Source organism: Chiloscyllium punctatum, chromosome 51 (genome assembly GCF_047496795.1).
Source record: "Chiloscyllium punctatum isolate Juve2018m chromosome 51, sChiPun1.3, whole genome shotgun sequence".
NCBI lineage: Eukaryota > Metazoa > Chordata > Chondrichthyes > Orectolobiformes > Hemiscylliidae > Chiloscyllium > Chiloscyllium punctatum.
In genome coordinates this window covers 50,449,535-50,469,902 of record NC_092789.1, presented here as the reverse complement: position 1 = coordinate 50,469,902, position 20,368 = coordinate 50,449,535, and positions in this window count along the sequence as shown.

The following is a 20,368-nucleotide window of genomic DNA, read 5'->3' as shown; positions in this document are numbered from 1 at the left end:
CATTGTTAGTCAAGAACAGAATTACAGTGGCAGAGAGGATGTTTGATGAGGACTCGGCTACTGAGGTACTATGGGCTGAGGTTAGAAACAGGATAGGAGAGGTAATCGTATTGGGAGGTTTCGACAGTGCTCCGAAACGTTCCAGAAAAGTTGTGGAAAGCATGAAAAAGATGATTCTGGATACGAACGAAAGTAAAAAGGTATTTGTTATGGGGGTCTTTAAATTTCCAAGTATTGACTGAAAACGCAATAGTCCGTGTACGCTAGATGTTTCACCTTTTTGCCCAAGTTATGTAGGACGGTTTACTGATGTAGTATGTCGATAGGCCAACAAGAAGCGGAACCAAACTGGATTTGGTACTAGGTAATGAAACACGGCTGGTGTTAGATTCAGAGGGAGCTGAACACTTTGGTGATCGTGACCATGTTCAGTTACGTTTACTTCAACAGTGGAAAGGAAACGGTACATATCGCATGGCAAGAGTTATAGCTAGGGAAAGGCAATTATGATGCGATTTGGCAATATTTACGGTGCATAGGTTGGGGAAGAAAACTGCAGGGGATGGGCACATTTGAAATATGGAGCTTTTTAAAGGAACAGCTAAAGTGTGTTCTTGATAAGTATGTATCAGTCAGACAGGAGAACAAGTGATCGAACAAGGGTACTTTGGTTTACTAAAGACATTGAATATTTTGCCAAGCGAAAGAAGGAAGCTCATGTAAAGATGAGACATGAACGCTCCGTTAGCGCGCTTGAGAGTTACAGGTTAGCAAGGAAGATCTAAAGCCATAGCCAGCAAGAGCCAGGAGGAGACATGAGAAGTCTATGGCAGGAAGTTGCAAGGAAAAGCCAAAACCTTTCTCTAGTAAGTTTAGGAATGAAAGAATGAATAGGGTCTGTCAAGGACAGTAGTGCAAAGTTGTGCATGGAGTCCGAAGAGATAGGAGAGGTGCGGAATGAATTATTTTTCGTCAATATTCACAACGGGACAAAGGACAAGGTTGTCGAGGAGAAGATTGAGAAACAGGATATTAGAATAGATGGAATTGACCTTCATACGTTGGAGGTGTTAGCAATACTGGAAAGTGAGGATATAGATAAATTCCCAGGGTCGGATGAGATTTATCCTCGGACTTTCTGAATTGCAGTGTCTTTGACATTGACCTTTATGTCGTCATTGTCTACAGGAATAGTGAGAGAATGATTGAAAATATTGTCCTCTTGTTCAAGAAGGGGAGTAAAGACAACCCTGGAAATTATTCATCACCGACCCTTGCTTCTATTGTGGGTGAAGTTTTGGAAAGGGTTATAGTGATAGGAGTCATAATCATCAAGAAAGGAATAATTTGATTAGACGTAGTCAGCACAGTTTTGTGAAGGGAAGGTGCTACCTCACAAACCTTATTGAGTCATTTGACAAGCAAACCAAAGAACAAAATAGAGGAAAGAAAATTTCAGCATTGGAACAAGCCAGTCGGCCCCCAAGGCTGTGCCTGGTCAGATCCTCAATCTAAACTCGTCACCTCATTTCGAAGGAGCTGTATCCCTCTGCTCCTTTCCCAATCATGTATCTGTCGAGATACATCTTAAATGATGCTATCGTGTCCACTATTGCCATCTCCGCTGCCAATATGTTGCGGGCACCTTCCACCTACTCTATAAAGAACCTTTCAAGCATATTTACCTTAAACTAATCTCCTCTCACCTTGAAATCATGACCCCTAGTAACTGAGTCGCGTCCTCGACGAAAAGGCTTCCGCCTATCTACACTGTCTATACCTCCCATGATTGTGTAGACATTAATCAGGTTCCCCTCTCAATCTCCGTTTTTCGAATGAAAGTAATCTTAATCTCCTCAACCTCTCTTCACAGCTGGAGACCTCCATTCCAGGCAATATCCTGGTGGACTCCCTCTGACCTTCTCCAAAGCATTTACATTATTTTGGTAATATGGTGACAAGAACTGTATACAGTATTCCAAACGTAGCCGAACTAAAGTTTTCTAAAACTGTACCTTGAATTGCCAACATATTTACTCAATATCCTGTAAAGTGAAGGAAAGCATGCCATATGCATTCTTGACCACTCTATTGACCTGTGCTTCCACGTTCAGTTTACAATGAACCTGAACACCCAGATCTCTCTGTATATCAATTTTCGCCGAGGCTTTTCCATTTAACATATAGTTTGCTCTTGAATTGTATCTTCCAAAATTCATCATCTCGCATTTGGCCGAATTGAACTCAATCTGTCATTTCTCCAATCAACACTCCAATCTATCTATATTGTGCTGAATTAACTGTTAGTCCCCTTTTATCTACTTCTCGACCAATCTTCGTGCCATCTGGAAATGTGCTAACCAGACAATTTAAACCTTCCTCTAGATAATGTTTGGATATCACACATAAAAATGGTCACAGCACGGATCCCTCTGGAACACTACATGTCGCAATTGTTCATTTTGAGAAACTCTCTTGCACTATTACTTTGTAATCTCCTATTGCCCAAGAAGTTCTCTATCAATCTAGCCATTAAACCCCAGACCCCATGCGACTTCACCTTCTCCATCAGCCTACATAGAGAACCGGATCAAACGTCTTACTGAAGTTCATATCAATGACAGCTACAGGCTTTACCTCTCAATCAACGATGTTAATTCCTCAAAACATTCTATTAAGTTAGGAGGACATGAACTCCATGCATAAAATCATGTTGGCTCTCACTGATTAGCCTAATTTCCTACAAAGCAGAAAAGATCCCATCCCTTCGTATCTTCTGCAGCAGCTTCCCTATAAATTACGTCAGGGTCAGCGTTCGAAAATTAACTGGATTTCCCTGCTACCCTTCTTAAAAAAGGGGACGATATTATCAATTCTTCAGAACTCCATGTCCGCAGCCGTGTCTAAAAATGCTGCAGAGATATCTGTTAATGTCCCAGCTATTTCCTCTCTATTTCATCAGCAACACCCTCACAGCCATAAAGTTCACCAAGGAGGAAGAAACCGACAACAAACTCACATTCCTGGACGTCACAGTCTAAAGAAAGAACAACGGGGAACGACAAACCTGCGTAGACAGAACACGGACTAATACTGGCCAAATATTTAACTATGCCAGCAACCATCCCAACACACACAACCGAAGCTGTATCAGAGCACTATTCCAACGATCCACCTGACACTGCAGCACAGACTAACATCGGAAAACAGAGGAGAACCACCTATGCAATGTATTCAAGAAGAACGGATACTCAAAAAATACAGTACGCAGATTCCTCAGGAACAAACCATGACAAGCAGACCTAACATAGCCAGAAACCCTAACCACCTCACCATACATCAAAGAAGTCTCAGAAAAAAACAGCCAGCCTCCTGAGGCCCCTCGGAATCCTAGTAGCACACAAACCCACCAACAATCTCAAACAAAATCTAACAAACTTAAAAGATCCAGTACAACCCATGGACAAAGCCAACGTCATCTACAAAATTGCATGCAAGGACTGCCACAAACACGACGTAGGACAAACAGGAAGAAAGTTAGCCACCAGGATACACGATTACCAGTTAGCCACAGAGAGACACGACCCTCTCTCCTTTGTAGCCCTACACCCGGATGCCCCATTTCGACTGGGACAACACATCTATCTTCTGAGAGGCTAAGCAAAGACATGCCAGAGAATTCCTCGAGGCCTGGCACTCCAACCACAACGCCACAAACAAACACATAGATCTAGATACCATCTGTCTACTCCTCCGAAAACGAACAGGAAATGATATCACCACAAACCCCAGGAACCCCATCCAGGACAAACATATAAATAGAAAGCAGGAGACAACAGCTTCGCTTCACTTAGAGGTCGCCACTGATGATGTTACCCCGCCAGGTAATGAAACGTCCGGATATCAAACCTACAGCTCAGCGAGCAAACCTATACCCTAAACCTCAACCTGAACTACAAATCTTCACAAACTTTGCATTTCCTCTCTCGCTTCCCTCAGTATCCGGGATAAATCACTTCTGGGCCTGAGTACTTGCCCATCGTAAGGTCTTTTAGAATACCCAATATTTCTTACCTCCTTGTGCCGACGTGACCTGGCATAATTAACATTTTCCCTAACCTCAACATCTGTCATGATCCTCTCTTTGGTGAATACTGATGTGAAGTATTCATGAACAATCTCACCCATTTTCTCTGACTGCATGCACGACTTTCTTTTTTTGCCCTTGAGTAAACAGCACTGTCTCTAGTTACCCTCTCGCTTCTTAGACATGAATTAAAGACTTTGGGATTTTGCTTAACCCTGTTTGCGAAAGATAATTCATGACCCCTTTAACTCTCTTAATTCCTACTTTCGGAAGAAAAAGATGAATGGGGAGAGAGCAGTTGGTGTGGTGTGTAACAATTTCAGTAAAGCGTTTGGTATGAATCCCCACTGAAGGCAACTGCAGAAAATACGGAGGCATGGGATTGAGGGTGATTTAGCGGTGTAGATCGGAAATTGACGAGTTGTCAGAAGACAGACGGTGGTGGTTGATGGAAAATGTTCATCCTGGAGTTTAGTTGCGAGTGGTGTACCAAAAGGATGTGTTTTGGCGCCACTGCTGTTTTCTTTTTTTATATAAATGACGAAGATGGGGGCATAGAAGGATAGGTGAATAAATTTGCTGATGACGCCAAATTTCCGGAGTTGTTAACAATGTGGAAGGATATTGGTGATTTCAGAGGGACATAGATAAGCTGCCGAGCTGGGTAATCAAGTATAATGCAGAAAGGTGTGAGGTGATTCACTTAGGAAGAAGTAACTGGAATACAGTGTACTGGGGCTAAAGGTAAGATTCTTGATTGCGTAGATGACCAGAGAGGACCTAGCACCGATCCTTGTGGCACTCCACTGGCTGAAGGCCTCCAGTCTGAGAAACAACCCTCCACCATCACCCTCTATCTTCTACCTTTGAATCAGTTCTGCATCCAAATGGCTAGTTCTCCCTGTATTCCGTGATGTCTAACATTGCCCATCAGTCTCCCATGTGTATTGATCCCTGAGTGTTGTCACTCAGGTTGATAAGGTTGTTAAGAAGACATGCGGTCTGTTCGGTTCAATTGGTGGGGGAATTACGTTTAAGAACGGTGGTACGGACAAGGCAGGGAACTATAGACCAGTCAGCCTGACGTTGGTGATGAGCAAGCTGTTGGAGGGAATCCTGAGGGACGGGATGTACATGTATTTGGAAAAGCAAGGACTGATTAGGGATGGTCAACATGGCTTTGTGCGTGGGAAATCATGTCTCACAAATTTAATTGAGTTTTTTTGAAGATGTATCAAAGAGGATTGAGCAGGGCAGCGCGGTCGATGTGGGCGGCACGGTGGCACAGTGGTTAGCACTGCTGCCTCACAGCGCCGGAGACCCGGGTTCAATTCCCGCCTCAGGCGACTGACTGTGTGGAGTTTGCACGTTCTCCCCGTGTCTGCGTGGGTTTCCTCCGGGTGCTCCGGTTTCCTCCGACAGTCCAAAGATGTGCAGGTCAGGTGAATTGGCCATGCTAAATTGCCCGTAGTGTTAGGTAAGGGGTCGATGTAGATGTAGGGGTATGGGTGGGTACGCTTCGGCGGGGCGGTGTGGACTTGTTGGGCCGAAGGGCCTGTTTCCACACTGTAAGTAATCTAATCTAATCGATATGGACTTCTGTAAGGAGTTCGACAAAGGTTCTCTATGGGAGACTGATTCGCAATGTTAGACATCACGGAATACAGGGAGAACTAGCAATTTGCATGCAGAACTGATTCAAAGGTAGAGGGTGATGGTGGAGGGTTGGTTCTCAGACTGGAGGCCTTAAGCCAGTGGAGTGCCACAAAGATCGGTGCTAGGTCCTCTACTATTTGACCTTTACACAAATAATTTGGTTATGAGCATAAGATGTACAGGTAATAAGTCTGCAGATGACACCAGGAACAGTGGACAGCGAAGAGGGTTACCTCAGATTACAACAGGATCTGGACCAGATGGGCCAATGGGCTGCGAAGTGGCAGATGAATTTTTATTCAGATAAATGCGAGGTGCTGCAGTTTGGGAAAGAAAATCTTCGCAGGACTTATACACTTAATGGTAAGGTTTTCAGGAGTTTTCTGAACAAAGATAACTTGGAGTGCAGGCTCATAGCTCCTTGAAAGTGGAGTCGCATTTAGATACGACAGTAAAGAAGGCGTTTGGTATACTTTTCTTTATTAACCATAGTGTTGAGTACAGGAGTTGGGAGGTCATGTTGCGGCTGTACAGGACATTGGTTAGGCCACTTTTTGAATATTGCTTGCAATTCTGGTCACCATCCTATCGGTAAGATGTTGTCAAACTTGAAAGGGTTCAGAACATCTTTACAAATATGTTGCCAGGTTTGGAGAATTTGAGCTATAGGGAGAGTCTGAACAGCCAGGTCCTCTTTTCGCTGGAAAGTCGGAGGCTGAGGGGTGACCTTATAGAGGTTTATAAAATTATCAGGGGCATGAATAGGATAAATAGACAAAGTCTTTTCCCTGGCGTGGGGGAGTCCGGAACTGGAGGGGGCACGATATAAAAGGGATCTAAGGGGCAAGTGTTTCACACGTGTCTGTAATGAGCTGCCAGAGGAAGTGGTGGAGGCTGTTACAATTGCAACATTTAAGTGGCATTTGAGTGGGTATATGAATAGAAATGATTTGGAGGGACATTGGCTGGGTGCTGGCAGGTGGGACTAGATTGAGTTGGCACATCTGGTCGGATTGAACTGAAGGGTCTGTTTCCAAGCTGTACATCTCTGTGACTCTACACGCGATAATGCATCCCAGCTGAGGCATGTCAAAGGCCTTTTTTAACGTCAAAGATGGCCATGTACGGTGTAACTTTTTTTTGCCTGCATTTCTTCTGCAGCTGTCATACAGCGAAATTCATGTCAATTTTTTGACTTTGTGGCCTGCAGTCGTGCTGCTGTTCCAGGAGGATATTCGCAGCCACAGGGAGTCAGATGGGTGAGAATGACCTCAGTGATAATTTTTCCACAGCAGGGAGATTTCCCTATCGTTCCCACAATCAGATTTCTCTCTTTTTTTAAAATGTCCATGACTGAAATATTTCGCTGCTCACCCGAGATGCTCTCCTTCATCCAGCTGAGACAGACAGGGATGTGTAGCTGTAATGGGGAGTTCCTTGGGTCCACATATTTTAACTCCAGATGCAAAGCCTCAGCTGGAATACCATCTGCTCCCAGCAGCCTTGTTGTTCTTGAGCTCGCAGGCGGCCTTCCCCACTTCATAGCAGACTGTGGCCTTGCTGATGTCGTGAGATTGAACGTGTTGAGGGATGTGACAAGGATGCTCAGATCGACAACAGGGCCTTATTTGAGATGGTCTCTGTGGCACTCCTCCCCAGTGATGGTTGATCCTTTCTTTGACATCGTGGATCATGCAGCCAAAGATGAAAGAAAAGCTGCTCCAAGTGTACTGTCTAAACCTGTCGGCCAATTCCTGAGCGTCTGTATCCCTCTGCTCCCACCTTCTCATGCATCTATACAAATGCATCTTAAATGAATCTACCCTGCCTGCCTCTACTACCTGTGCTGGCAACGCGTTCCAGGCACCTAACACCCTTTGTGTAAAGTACTTGCCGCCTGTAGCCCCCTTAAACCTTTCTCCTCTCACATTAAAAGCGTGACCTCTCGTTGATGAGTCCTCCACCTTGGGACAAAGCTCATCTCTATCTACCCTGTCTATACCCTTCATTATTTTGTAGACCTCAGTCAGGTCCTCCCCTCAATCTCCTTTTTTTTCTAATGAAAACAAACCTAACCTACTCAACCTCTCTTCATAGCAAGCACTTTCCATACCAGGCAACATCCTTGTAAGCCTTCTCTGCACCCTTTCCAACGAATACGCATCCTTTTGGTAATGTAGTGACCTGAAATGTAAACAGTATTCTAAATGCGATTGAAGCAACGTTGTGCACAATTTTAACATGACCTGCCAGCTCTTATGTTCAGTACCCCGTTCGATGAAAGCAAGCATCCCATATGACTTCTTGCCCACTCTATCCATCAGTGCAACATCCTACAGGGTACAATGGACCTTAGCTCCCAGATCTCCCTTCTCATCAAGTTTTCTCAAGGCTCTTCCGTTTACTGTATAATTCACTCAAGAATTAGATTTCCAAAATGCATCACCTTACTTTTGCCTGGATTCAACTTCATTGATGGTTTGAAGTCCTTGAGGATGGTCACAGGGCCTCCATTCTAAATTGATCCGTGCCAACCAAACTGCCCAACCACGCTAACCCCATTTCCGCGCATTTGACCCACATCCTTCTAAAACTTTCATATCCATTCATTTGTCCAAATTCCTCTTAAATGTTGTTAGGGTACCCATCTCAACCACTTCTGCTGGTAACTCATTGCGTATATGTAACACCCTCTGTGTAAAAAAGTTGCCCCTTAAGTTTCTTTTTAGTCTTTCCTCCCTTAACTTAAACTGATGCCTGTGGTCTTCGACTCCCCAAACCTGGTAAAAAGACTGAACGCATTAACCGTTCCATGCCGTAACTGATCTCACACACTTCAACAAGATTCGCTGTCAGTCTCCTATACTCTAAAGAGGTAAACCCGAGCTTGTCCAACCTCTCCCTATAACTCAGGCCGTTTGGTCCTGGCAACATTCTTCTCAGTTTCTACTGTACGCTTTCTCGTTTAATAACATCCTTTTTCTGACAAGGTGGCCCACACACAACACTGTAGTCCATGTGCAGCCTCACCAACATCTTGTGAAACTGTAACATAATTTCCCAACTTCTTTACTCAATATCCTGACTGACAAAAGCCTTCTTCACTGTCCTGTCTCCCTGTGACCCCACTTTCAAAGAACCATGTACTTGAACTCGAAGGTTTCTCTGTTCCACCGCACTCCTTAAGGCCCTCCCATTTACCATGAAATTCCGACCTTGATATGACATTCCAAAATGCAGGACTATATACTTATATATACTAAACTCCATTTGCCATATCTCATTCAAATTGCCCAGCTAATCAAGGTCTTGCTGCAATTTCTGAATATCTTCCTCACTGTTCACGATAACGCTTGTTTTAGAACCATTTGCTAACTCACTCATTTCGACCGCCCTACCGTCATCAACTTTGCTGGTCACTTCATCAAAGAACGCTAACAATGTTATGGGGCATGATCTCCCACACGCAAAACCATGCTGAATATTCTTTATTATATCCTGCCTGCCCAAATTGATGTTTGTCTTATCTCTCAGAACCTTCTTAATTAACTTACCTACCACACATCTCAAGCTTGCTCGTCAATAGTTCTCAGGATTTTCTTTGCAGCCATTCACGAATGAGGGCACAACATTCGCTCTCCTCCAGTCTCCCAAGAACTCACGCATGGCTAACGATGATTCAAAAATACCGCCTAGGGACCCCGCAATGTCTTCTCTCGATTCCTGCAGTGTACATGGATATATCTGGTCAGGGTGAGGAGAGTTATCCAACTTCTTACATTCTAATATCATCAACACCTCCTCTAATGTGATATGGACTGTCCCTAAGTCATGACCACTACCTTCCTCAAGTTCTCAACTTTTCATGTCTTTCTTCACAGTAAGTACAGAGTAGAAACGTTTATTGAGGACTTCGACCATCTCCTGTGGTTTTACGTGTGCATGTAAACTGAGATCGTTTCGGGGACCTTTTCAACCTCAGCGTGGATTTGTACTCAACGGGGTTTAGAAAGATGAGGTCGTATGTACTTGAAACATACAGAATACTGAATGGCCTGAAAAACGTACATGTTGGGAAGACGCTTGCATTGGTGGGGGAGACTTGGAACCGAGGGCATAGGCTTAGAGTAAACAGAAGACCTTTTGGAATGGAGATAAGGACAAGCTTCGCGAGCCAGAGAGCGATGAATCTATGGAATTCACTGCCACAGAGGCAGTGGAGACCATGTCATTGAGTACATTTAAGACTGAGATAGATAGGTTCTTGAATATCAAGGGGATCAAGGGTTATGGGAAGTGAGTAGGGGAATGTGTTTGAGAAACCTATCAGACATTATTGAATTGCAGAGCAGTCTCATTGGGCTGAATGGTCGAATTTCTGCACCTGTGTATCATGGTCTTTCTGCCTTCAGTCGCATGCTGTTCTGCATTTTCTCTTCTAAGTTCAGTTTTACAGTCAGATATTCCATGCATTATTGATTTATGATATCTTCGATCTGCTGATCATTCTCGTCAAACCAGTCTTGTTATTCCCTTGTTAAGTGACCAACCACATTTCTGCGGACATTGGTTACCAGTGGTTGTGTGAAACTTACAAGCTTGAGTTGTCGAAGATTGCTAGGCTTGGAGAGAGTAACTCGTTGTCTGGGTCTTCAATGTTGAACTTCTCAGGGCACTGATTCTATTTTTCCCCGCTGCGCCGGGGCCATATTAATGTTGACCCTCGTTCGGACCAGGTGATGGTCCTTGCAGTAGTCATCGACTCCTATCCCAGATATCCTAGATTCATCTAGTTGCATTTGTCGGCACTTGGCCTATATCCCTCTAAACCCTTCACATTCATATTCCTATCCAGATCCCGTTCAAATATTGTCATTGTACCAGCCTTCACCACTTCATCTGGCAGCTAATTCCAAATGTTCACCACCCACTGTGTGAAAAAAGTTAACCCATAGGCCCCTTCTAAATCTTTCCCCTTTCACTTTAAAGCGATGCCCTCTAGTCTGGAATCCCTACCCCAACTTATCTATTTCGCCATTATTTTATAAAACTCTATGAGGTCACCCCTCTGCCTCCAATGCTCCAGCGAAAACAGACCCTGACTATTCAGCCCATTGGGAGGAAGCGGAGAAGACAGGAAGGAGAGCAGGCTGTGGCAATTGTACCAGTTGTGCGTTGGTCACTCTCTCTCTGTGATCCACTCTCTCACTCACTCGTTCCATTGACGCTCGACAAACACGTGCAGGAGATACCGTTGCAGTGGTCTGGCATACAAACTAGAGTGGGGTGAATTAGTCTCTGCTGTTGGTCTGTCTGTGTCCTTCCAGATGTTGTTATCCCCTCTGTGGCAATTGCCATGTTGCCCAGGGCAATCTCACTGGCAATAGGAATCTCATAGGAAAGTTTGTGGAATGTTTACATTGTCAGTGTTTCTTTGAACAAAATATTGTGCGATTGACGAGGGATGCGTGTATCGTAGATTCCAGCATTACGCAAACAGGCATAACATCAGTAAAAGATCCTCAGTTAAATCGAGGTAAAATGGAATTCAAATGCTTTATGGAGTTTTGCAGTGACTTGTCCAGGTACAACTAACAATCTAAAATTGAAACTAAGCAAATTATATGAGTGTGAGAGGTGATGTGAGCAACGGTAAATTGTTAAACAGACTGAAATGCATTGTTTTAAAGTAACAGTCAGAAAATATTCATCCCAAGGACATTGCAAGAACGTTCCAGTTCAGGTGCATGGTTCTCTGAAAGTGGAGTCACAGGGAGACAGATCAGTGAAAAAGCTGTTGTCAAACTGGCTTTCATCATCAGCCAGGGTATTAAGTGAAGAAGTTGGTAAGATACGTTGCAGTTTTACAGGACATTGGTGAGGCCACACTTGGAGCATTTTGTTTAATTTTGGCCACCTTGCTATAGGAAGGATGTTATTCAACTGGAAAGAGTGCAGTGGAACTAGCAGACATCAGTTTACTGTTAGACAGGAAAAAAATAAAAGGAGCAACTGATTTACACAGATGTTGTTATGCACATGGAATCAGCTGCCAGCGCAAGTGGTTGAAATGGGTACATTAACAACGTTTAAAAAGCCAAAGGCCCTCTCTCGGTCCTATAGGACTTTATTAATTCCAATCTGCGAGGAATAGAAACATATGGGATAAGAGAGATTCTCACAGGGTAAGAGAAAAGTAGATCTCTTTGAGCATAATAAAGATTACCACAGGGTATAAAGGAAACCCATAAATGGGAAAGAGATGTAAACAAGCTCAGAAACTTCAACTACAATAGAGTGAAATCAGTGAGTTCGTGTGTTAGAAAAGAAACAGGGAAGATGGAGGTTGAGAAACAGGATAAGCCAGTGAATTGTGTTAAAGTGGTAAAGGAAAGGAGACTGAAGGCTCAAAAGCTGAACCAGGATGTACAACCTGGGCGGAGATTCGTTGATAAGGAAGTTTCAAATCTTCTCAACGATCAACTTGCGAGGGTAGATACCAGAAGCAGCAGGCAAAGAATTTGCTGTTTTAAGAGATAGGAAATCATTTCGGTCTTTGCTATTGGGAGATGAGCGATCTGCCTGAGAATTTTGCGAACGGAGATACACTGTTTGTGCTACTTCCAGTGATCGGCGACTGTTTAAAAGCAAGGTTTAGTGACCTTTATTAAAACGATAGATGATTGGGCGAGGTGAATTGTTTGATAAGAACTCCAGATAGAAAGAAATTTCAGAAATTGAGCAAAATGAATATGCTGAAAGATATTTTGACAAGGAAGGAACTGGTTGTGAAACAGAAAGAAGAACCAAGTTCAGAGAATTCTCAATTGGACATTCCTCAAATTAAATTGGACAATGAGGAAGTTCTGACAAATTCAGCTAAACTATTAAGTTATCTTCCGGAGAAAAATCGAAAAGATCTGAAAGAGTTCTTACTATCACATGGCAGATAAATGGGAATAAGATGGAAAGTCCTAATCTAATTATTTATGATGTAGATACACTAAATGCTATTCTAATACAGCAACATCCGTATGGATGTAAATCTCTAAATTTGGCACAGGGATTGAACGTTTCCTCAAACACAATATAACAGAAATGAATTGCAACGACTGGAACTTATCCACTTTTACACGTGCCAAAATCATATGGCACCCAAACATTATGTGTGGGCTACCACAAAGTCAGTATGGTTGCAAAATCTGATTCATATCTGGTTCCATATTTGGAAGACTGGACTGAAAAGGTAGTGCAAGTAACATATATTTCTGAGTTGGACCGACACAGACAATATTGGCAGGTATCTTTATCCAAAACAAGGAAGACAATTTAAGCTTTCATAATATACATCAACGACCTGGTGATTTCTAGTCACATATGAAAGGAACATTTGCAGCAGGTACTGGGATTCTCCGAGCGACTTCAGGAGCCAGGCCTGATGATAGAACTGGCTCAGAGTGAATTCACGAAAGCCCAAGTCACATTTCTGAGCCACGATATTGGGCACGGACTGTTGGCCTCATAGGATGCAAAAACAAAGAAGTTTCCCATCGTGAGGATTTTTCCATATCATCCATGGAGAGAGGAGTACTTCAATTCTTGGGTTTGGGTGGCCTTTATCGGAAATTTATAACAATCTTTAACAGTGTGGTTGATCCACTGACTGACATATTGAAGAAGTGCAGAAAATGTCAGTGGACAGCAAACTGTCAGAATGTGTTTGTCATGCCTCAAATCTATCTTAACTACTGTCCCAGTATTAGCCACAACTAATTACACATTGCTGGTGTTGGACAAGGCTTTTGGCAAAACTCACCTCCACAGACATGTTGAACTGCCATTGTTTCCTGTAGCAACCTTCGCTACAGCTCTTCCAACTGCACGTCTTCCATTGATTGTATGCCCTTCTCCTTCACCTACATCACATATGTTTGAATGAGGCCACTATCCAGAACAGTGGTGCTGACATGGATTCCCTTTGTACAGCCCACTGTAGTTGACAGGTCCCGCAACTACACGCGACCTATTACCACTGCTTCCACCCTTGCCCCTTCCCATCTCTCACAGCAGCATGATTGGTTTCCCCGTTCCTCTCATTTCATCCCACCAGCCTCTGCATTGAAGGAATTATTCTCTGCCCTTCCAAACAACTCCAGCAAAACGCCACGCCCTGCCTCCCCCATGTGCAATTTGCAGTGTCCTCTGGACACCCTAGTCCATGCCACGACCGCAAACAGCACCCCTCTTCCTCCGGCACCTTCCCATTTGACTGCAGAAAACGCAAAACCTGCCCCTTCACTTCCTCCCTGTCCACCATCCAAGGGCCTAAACAAAGGTCTTTTCAGGTGAAGCAGCATTTCACCTGCACCACCTCCAATCTTGCGTTTTATATTCACCTCAACCAGGCAGAGGTGTGTACTACAGATGGTGGAGATTAGAGTCAAGATTAGAGTGGTGCTGGAAATCTACAGTAGGTCAGGCAGCATCTGGGGAGCAGGAGAATCGACATTCAGGCCAAACCCTTCATCAGAAATGAGGCTATCCGGAAGGTCCTCTTCACTGATGCCCAAAACGTCGAATTGCCTGCTCGTCGGATGTGGCCTGACCTGCTGTGCTTTTCCTTCACCGTAGCGAACACAATGTGTGCCGACTATACCTCAGAGACACCGAATGTAGACTTAGTGGCGGCTTTGCCGAACACTTTTGGCCTGTGCGCCAGACACCAGTCATATTAACACAGTGTCCTGATCACATGCCCACTCATCTGTTCTCAGCATACTGCAATCAGTATTCCCGTAAATCACAGCACAAGTTATGGGAACAACATCCCACTTTAAGACTAGGCACCTTATATCCTTCTGGACTTAATATTTCTTTTAGTGGTGCCAAGGTGGCTGAGTGGTGAGCACTGCTGCCTCACAGCACTCGGGACGAGGATTCAATTCCATACCTGTGTCGATTCTGCACATCCTTTCCTTTTCTGCATGGGCTTCCTCCCACAGGACAAGGATTAAGCCAGAGAAAGATTGGCCATATTCAATTCTCAATTGTGACGGGATGGATAGGGTTAGGTCGATAAGCCATGGGAAACACAAGGCTTCAGTGATAGCCTAGCAGTGTGAGTCTGCGTGAGACGTTCATTGGAGAGTTTGTCTGGACTGTAGGGCCAAACAACCTGTTTCCACACTGTAGGGATTCTAATTTTTTTACTTTTTGCATATTTCCATGTCTTCCCTTTCGTTTAATGTTACGTTTTACATGCTTTGGAGATGCCGGTGTTGGAGTGGTGAGTACAAAGTTAAAATCCCACAACGCCAGGACATAGCTCAACTGGTTTATTTGGAAGCACTAGCTTTGTGAGCGCTGCTCCTTCCTCCGGTGATTGTGGAGTCCGACACAGAATTTATACCAAAAGTTTACAATGTGATGCAACTGAAATGAAACAATGAAAAATACCTTAATTGTTTGCTCGTCTCCCATCTGTAAGAATGACCATCTTAGTTTCACTTCTTTCAGATGTAAATCACAATACATTTTTTAAAAGTTACATTGCTGCCCCTTCAACACATTATCTGGGCTGTCACCAACTGTTTAAGTTACCTGAGAATGTGAATTTTTAAAAAATGTTTTGTGATTTATGTCTGAAAGTAGTGAAACTAACATGGTCATTCGAGCAGATGAGAATCAATGCATTTTTCAATGTGTAATTTCTGTTACGTCACACTGTAAATCTTTGCTATAAATTTTATGTCTTACAATTGTGTAGTCCACAACCACCTGATATGGGAGAAGAACTCCGAATGCTAGTGCTTCCAACTAAACCTGTTTGACTATAACCTGGTGTTGTGTGATTTTTAACTTTTTCCATGCTCATGTTTACATGTCCTCTCCCTCGACCCCAACCCGAGTAGGACAGGTCTGGCAAGTAGGCACGCCATCGATTTGGCACACTATTGATTTGTCATTCTAACTTTCTGATCACTTAATCTGAACTAAGAACATATTTTCTTCACCGCCGCTCCCCTCCCTTCCCCAAATGTAGGATAAATGCCGTCTTGACCACATTTCACTTCAGCTCTGATAAAGAGTCACCTGCAGTGGAAACATTAGCTTGTTCTCTCCATGGATACTGCCTGACCCGTTAGAGTCCTGAAGGCTTATACCCGAAATGTAGACTTCTCCACCTCATGATGCTGCTCTACTCGCCTGCTCTACTCTTTCAGCCTCCTGCTTGTCCACCTTGGATTCCAGCATCTGCAGTTTTCTTTTCCTCCAACTGCTGCGATCTCCAACATTTGTGGTTTTCAAACGTTTCTCACCCAACCATCCTCAAGTATTGTATTGGTCAATAAATAGGTGCACTGTTCACGTCTCACCTATCCTTGTTCCAATTGGAGCAGACGTGGATCACAGCCTCTCATTATATTCCATTGGCCCTGAACAAGGAGTGGCGCACATTGATATTGGACTGTCTGCCTGTCCCTCATCGCCCTCGTACCCACCCAGTGGTTTTCCTGCTTGTCCATCAAGGATAACACAGTGAATTGGTGGAGGGGCAGCTGTCAATCAATGGAGCACCTTGCCCTGAGCTTACTTCATTGGATGGCCTGCTCACTGCGTGCTTTCTCCCTTGGCCCAACCAGTGGATGCTCGCATATCATATACCACACATCTTCATTCAGAGCTGAATATCTTCCCAATTATCCCCGACTTTGAGATGCCAGTGTTGGACTGGGATGTATAAATTTAAAAAGTCACACAACACCACGTCATGGTCCAACAGGTTTATTTGGAAGCATTAGCTTTCAGAGGTCTACTCCTTCATCATGTTGCTGTCAGGTCCACAACCACCTGATGAAGGAGCAGTTCTCCAGATGTTAGTGTTTCTAAATAAACCTGTTGGACCATAACCTGGTGTTGTGTGAGCTTTAGCTTTGTACACCCGTTGTCCCGAAGTGATTGAGGAACAGTGGCTCGGACTGCCCCTACTCTTGCCATGATGAACAACATTCTGAATGGATGTCAGTTCTGGGTCCTGTATGTGGATGTATGTCTGGGGACGGGCTAGGAGAACAGGACAGTGGCAGAGGCAGTCTGGACTCAACTGTTCCCTTCTTTTTTCTCCCACACCAGATAATTGATCACCACTCCCGCAATCACTACACCCGCACCCAACAACCACATCATGCATACATCAGGACCATTTGTAAGAATACTAATTTAAGGGGGAAAACAACATTTATTCCGCAGGAGAGGCACGTTCCAGCGGTCTCAAACTACATACAGGGTCTGCAGCGGTTCAAGGAGCTGTTCAAGGAGTTTTCATGCACAGTTAGAGATGGTCATCCAATAACGGCATCGCTAGTGACACTCCCATTCAGACGTTTGCAAAACCTTTCTTCTGACGTGTTCCCTGTGTCAAACAAAAATACTTCCATCATGTTGTGCCCTTTGGAATTCAAACATATGCTTTTCCTGGCTGTTTGAGCCTGCCTGGCTTCTGCTGCGTCACTCTCAGTGGAGATTCTCACTGAGTGATCATGGTCACCTTTGTACCCAGGGAACAAGAATCTTGCAAACTTTGTCAGTAGAGGGAATGTTTAAAGAAACTTTAAAACTGTCAGTAAATAATTGAACGATGCACAACATCACAAATCACATTGTTTAACAAAAACAAATGGTATTGTGTAAAGGAAAAAATAACGATCAAGACATCCTAACTTGACAGAGTCGTAAACATCTATGTAATGTTTTGAATTCAGTTTTACTTTTACACCTCAGCATTTCCCTAATCTGATAAAACCTTGAAGGTTTATTAACGTGCTTCTGGAGTGCATCCAAAGGTTTGCCAAAGCCCAATGGAATTTACTTTGATTTCTCTCCAGATTTGGTTTTTGATTGAAGAAGATTTCTCTGCAAATGCTCTGATGTCTGTGTTGTCAGAGCTGACTAAATAAAAAGTTTGTCTGTCAAAGACCAGCAAGCCGTTCATAGTTGGATGCATTGGTGATATTAATATGCTGCATTTTTATGTTCAAGGTAACAATTCGATTTCTTGTTTGGTCTGATTTTTGGAAAATTTGCAATCTTCCAGTATTTGTTTTTCGTAATCGACATTCAGAATAAAAATGACTTAACTCTCTGTAATACCAGCAACTTTCTTGATCTAGATTTTTAAATTTTCTTTTAAAAACTTTGATTCTTTAACATCATGCCGTGGTTTGAAATGCTCTTTATGAACTGGTCATTGCTTGTTGCATTCCGCATTGTTTCAGGTACATTTAATGGTATTCATGCATAGTTGCTTAGGCCTTTGTGTATTCTGTCAGAAGCTTTGAGCTTGACATTCTGCAGGTATTTTTGCATCTTCTGCACTGTCCGTTCGGGGATGAGATGCTTTTGTTTTCTTTTATTTGAAAGATTTCCAAGCTGAGCAGGATTGCAAATGTCGAGGCGATTTTACTCACAGGAGTAAGTTCTGAACCGTTGCTCTCTGCCCAAGCTTGTCAAAACAGTAAACTGCACGCAAAATTATTTTCCTCTGGTGGATTCACATGATTAATGAGCAACGTCCAGAGTCTAATTTTAATGTAGTCTGAGTACAGCCAATAATGGCAATGGTGCAGAAACATTCAGTCCATCAAGCCTGATCAGGTATTCAAGAAACTCCCCACAGATCTGATCATCCTCAACTCCACGACCCTGCTTTTTCCCAAAATCTAAAATTGCTTTACACATTATAAAGCTATCTATTTCAGCCTTCAGTATACTTAATAAGCCATTCTCAATATCTTTGGTGATAACAATTCCAGAATCACGATGCGTGAGAAGAAATTGTTCCTCATCTCTGTCATAAATAAATTACCAAATATTTTTGCATTACACACTTGGTCCTAAACATTCACTCAATTGGAAACAACCGTTAGGCAGCTGCTCTGTCAAATCTCTGAGTAATCTTGTCTATTTCCATAATGTAACGTATGATACCATGTGTTACTTCCATGTTCCAAAAAGTGCAGTCAAACTATACATCGTCTCCTCTCCAAAGTCCATCCATAGTTGGAATCAGACCATTGTACCTGATCTGGAAGGTCAAAGAGTCATAGAGATGTACTGCATGGAGAGAGACCATTTGGTCCAACCCGTCCATGCCGACCAGATATCCCAACCCAACCTCGTCTCACCTGCCAGCACCCGGCCCATATCCCTCCAAACCCTTCCCATTCATATACACATCCAAATGACTCTTAAATGTTGCAGTTGTACCAGCTTCCACCACTTCCTCTGGCAGCTCATTCCATACACGTACTACCCTCTGCATGAAAAAGTTGCTCCTTAGGTTTCTTTTATATCTTTCCCCTCTCACCCAAAACCTATGCCCTCTAGTTCTGGTCTCCCTTACCCCAAGGAAAAGATTTTGCCTATTTATCGTATCCATACCCCTCATAATTTTATAAATGCTCAGCCTCCGACGCTGCAGGGAAAACAGCCTCAGAATGTTCAGGCGCTCCCTGTACCTCCGCCAACCCTGGCAACATCCTTCCAAATCTTTTCTGAACCCTTTCAAGTTTTACATCTTTCTGAAAGGAAGGAGACCAGAATTGCACGCAATATTCCAACAGTGGCCGAACCAATGTCCTGTACAGCCGCAAAATGACCACCCAAGTCCTGTACTCAATACTCTGACCAATAAAGGAAAGCGTCTGTGGTAAAAACAACCAGTCAGATGGCTATATGCTGCTCAATGTATTCTTTGTTACTCACATGCGAGAAGAGTCGCTCAGTGGGGTGTTGGGGGGGGGTCGAGTCTGACACAGACGGTTACAGCTGCATTTGTACACACAAACCAGGTTTCCTCATTGTCCAGTTACATTTTGATCATAAGCCTGAGCCGCCCATAATACTTCAGGTCGAGTGATCCATGCTCAGAACAGTAAACAATGTCACCGACTTTTACTGAGCGGGAGACCTGGGCTAACCTTTCCAGAATCTGCCCCTTCCCTGGATTCACTTCTTGCAAATCAACAATTTAACCCCGAGTGAGAAGAGAACTGAAAAAGCAGTGGAATGCTGACAGGTTCCATCACAGAGGAGTATGCTTCAGTCTGAGTGAAGCTCAGTCGTCATTCAGAGAGAGATGAGTTGCAGCAGCCACCTTGGGCAGGAATGAGCAGCTTCAGAAACACATTATCCGCCATCCACATTAAAACACTAGTGGAGAGCTGGTTGTCCAGTTTGATTCCAGTCCTCCAGGGTCTCCCATTGGAGAAGCTGATCACGCAGCACGTGCACGTGTGCCATTCCCATTGTCCGCTGGGCGGCGATACATCACTCTCAAAGGCACAGGGTGTGGTTATCTGTCTCAGCGCCATTATGCGGTGGGAGCCGAATCTTCAACTTTGTGAGACAACGATGGAAATTTGATAAGTTGTGCGAAGATACACTGATGTAGTCGAAAAGAGTAGTCGTTTGATTTGCCTGTCACGACCCGCTGTTCTTGACAAAAGACTCTGTTAAATTCAGGGCCTAAAAATTCAGGGCCAAGATTGCTGTAAAAAGCTCTGCATGTCAGTTAGCATCTGTGGGAATGGGAGATTCACTCGACCCGAATATACCAACTGGGCC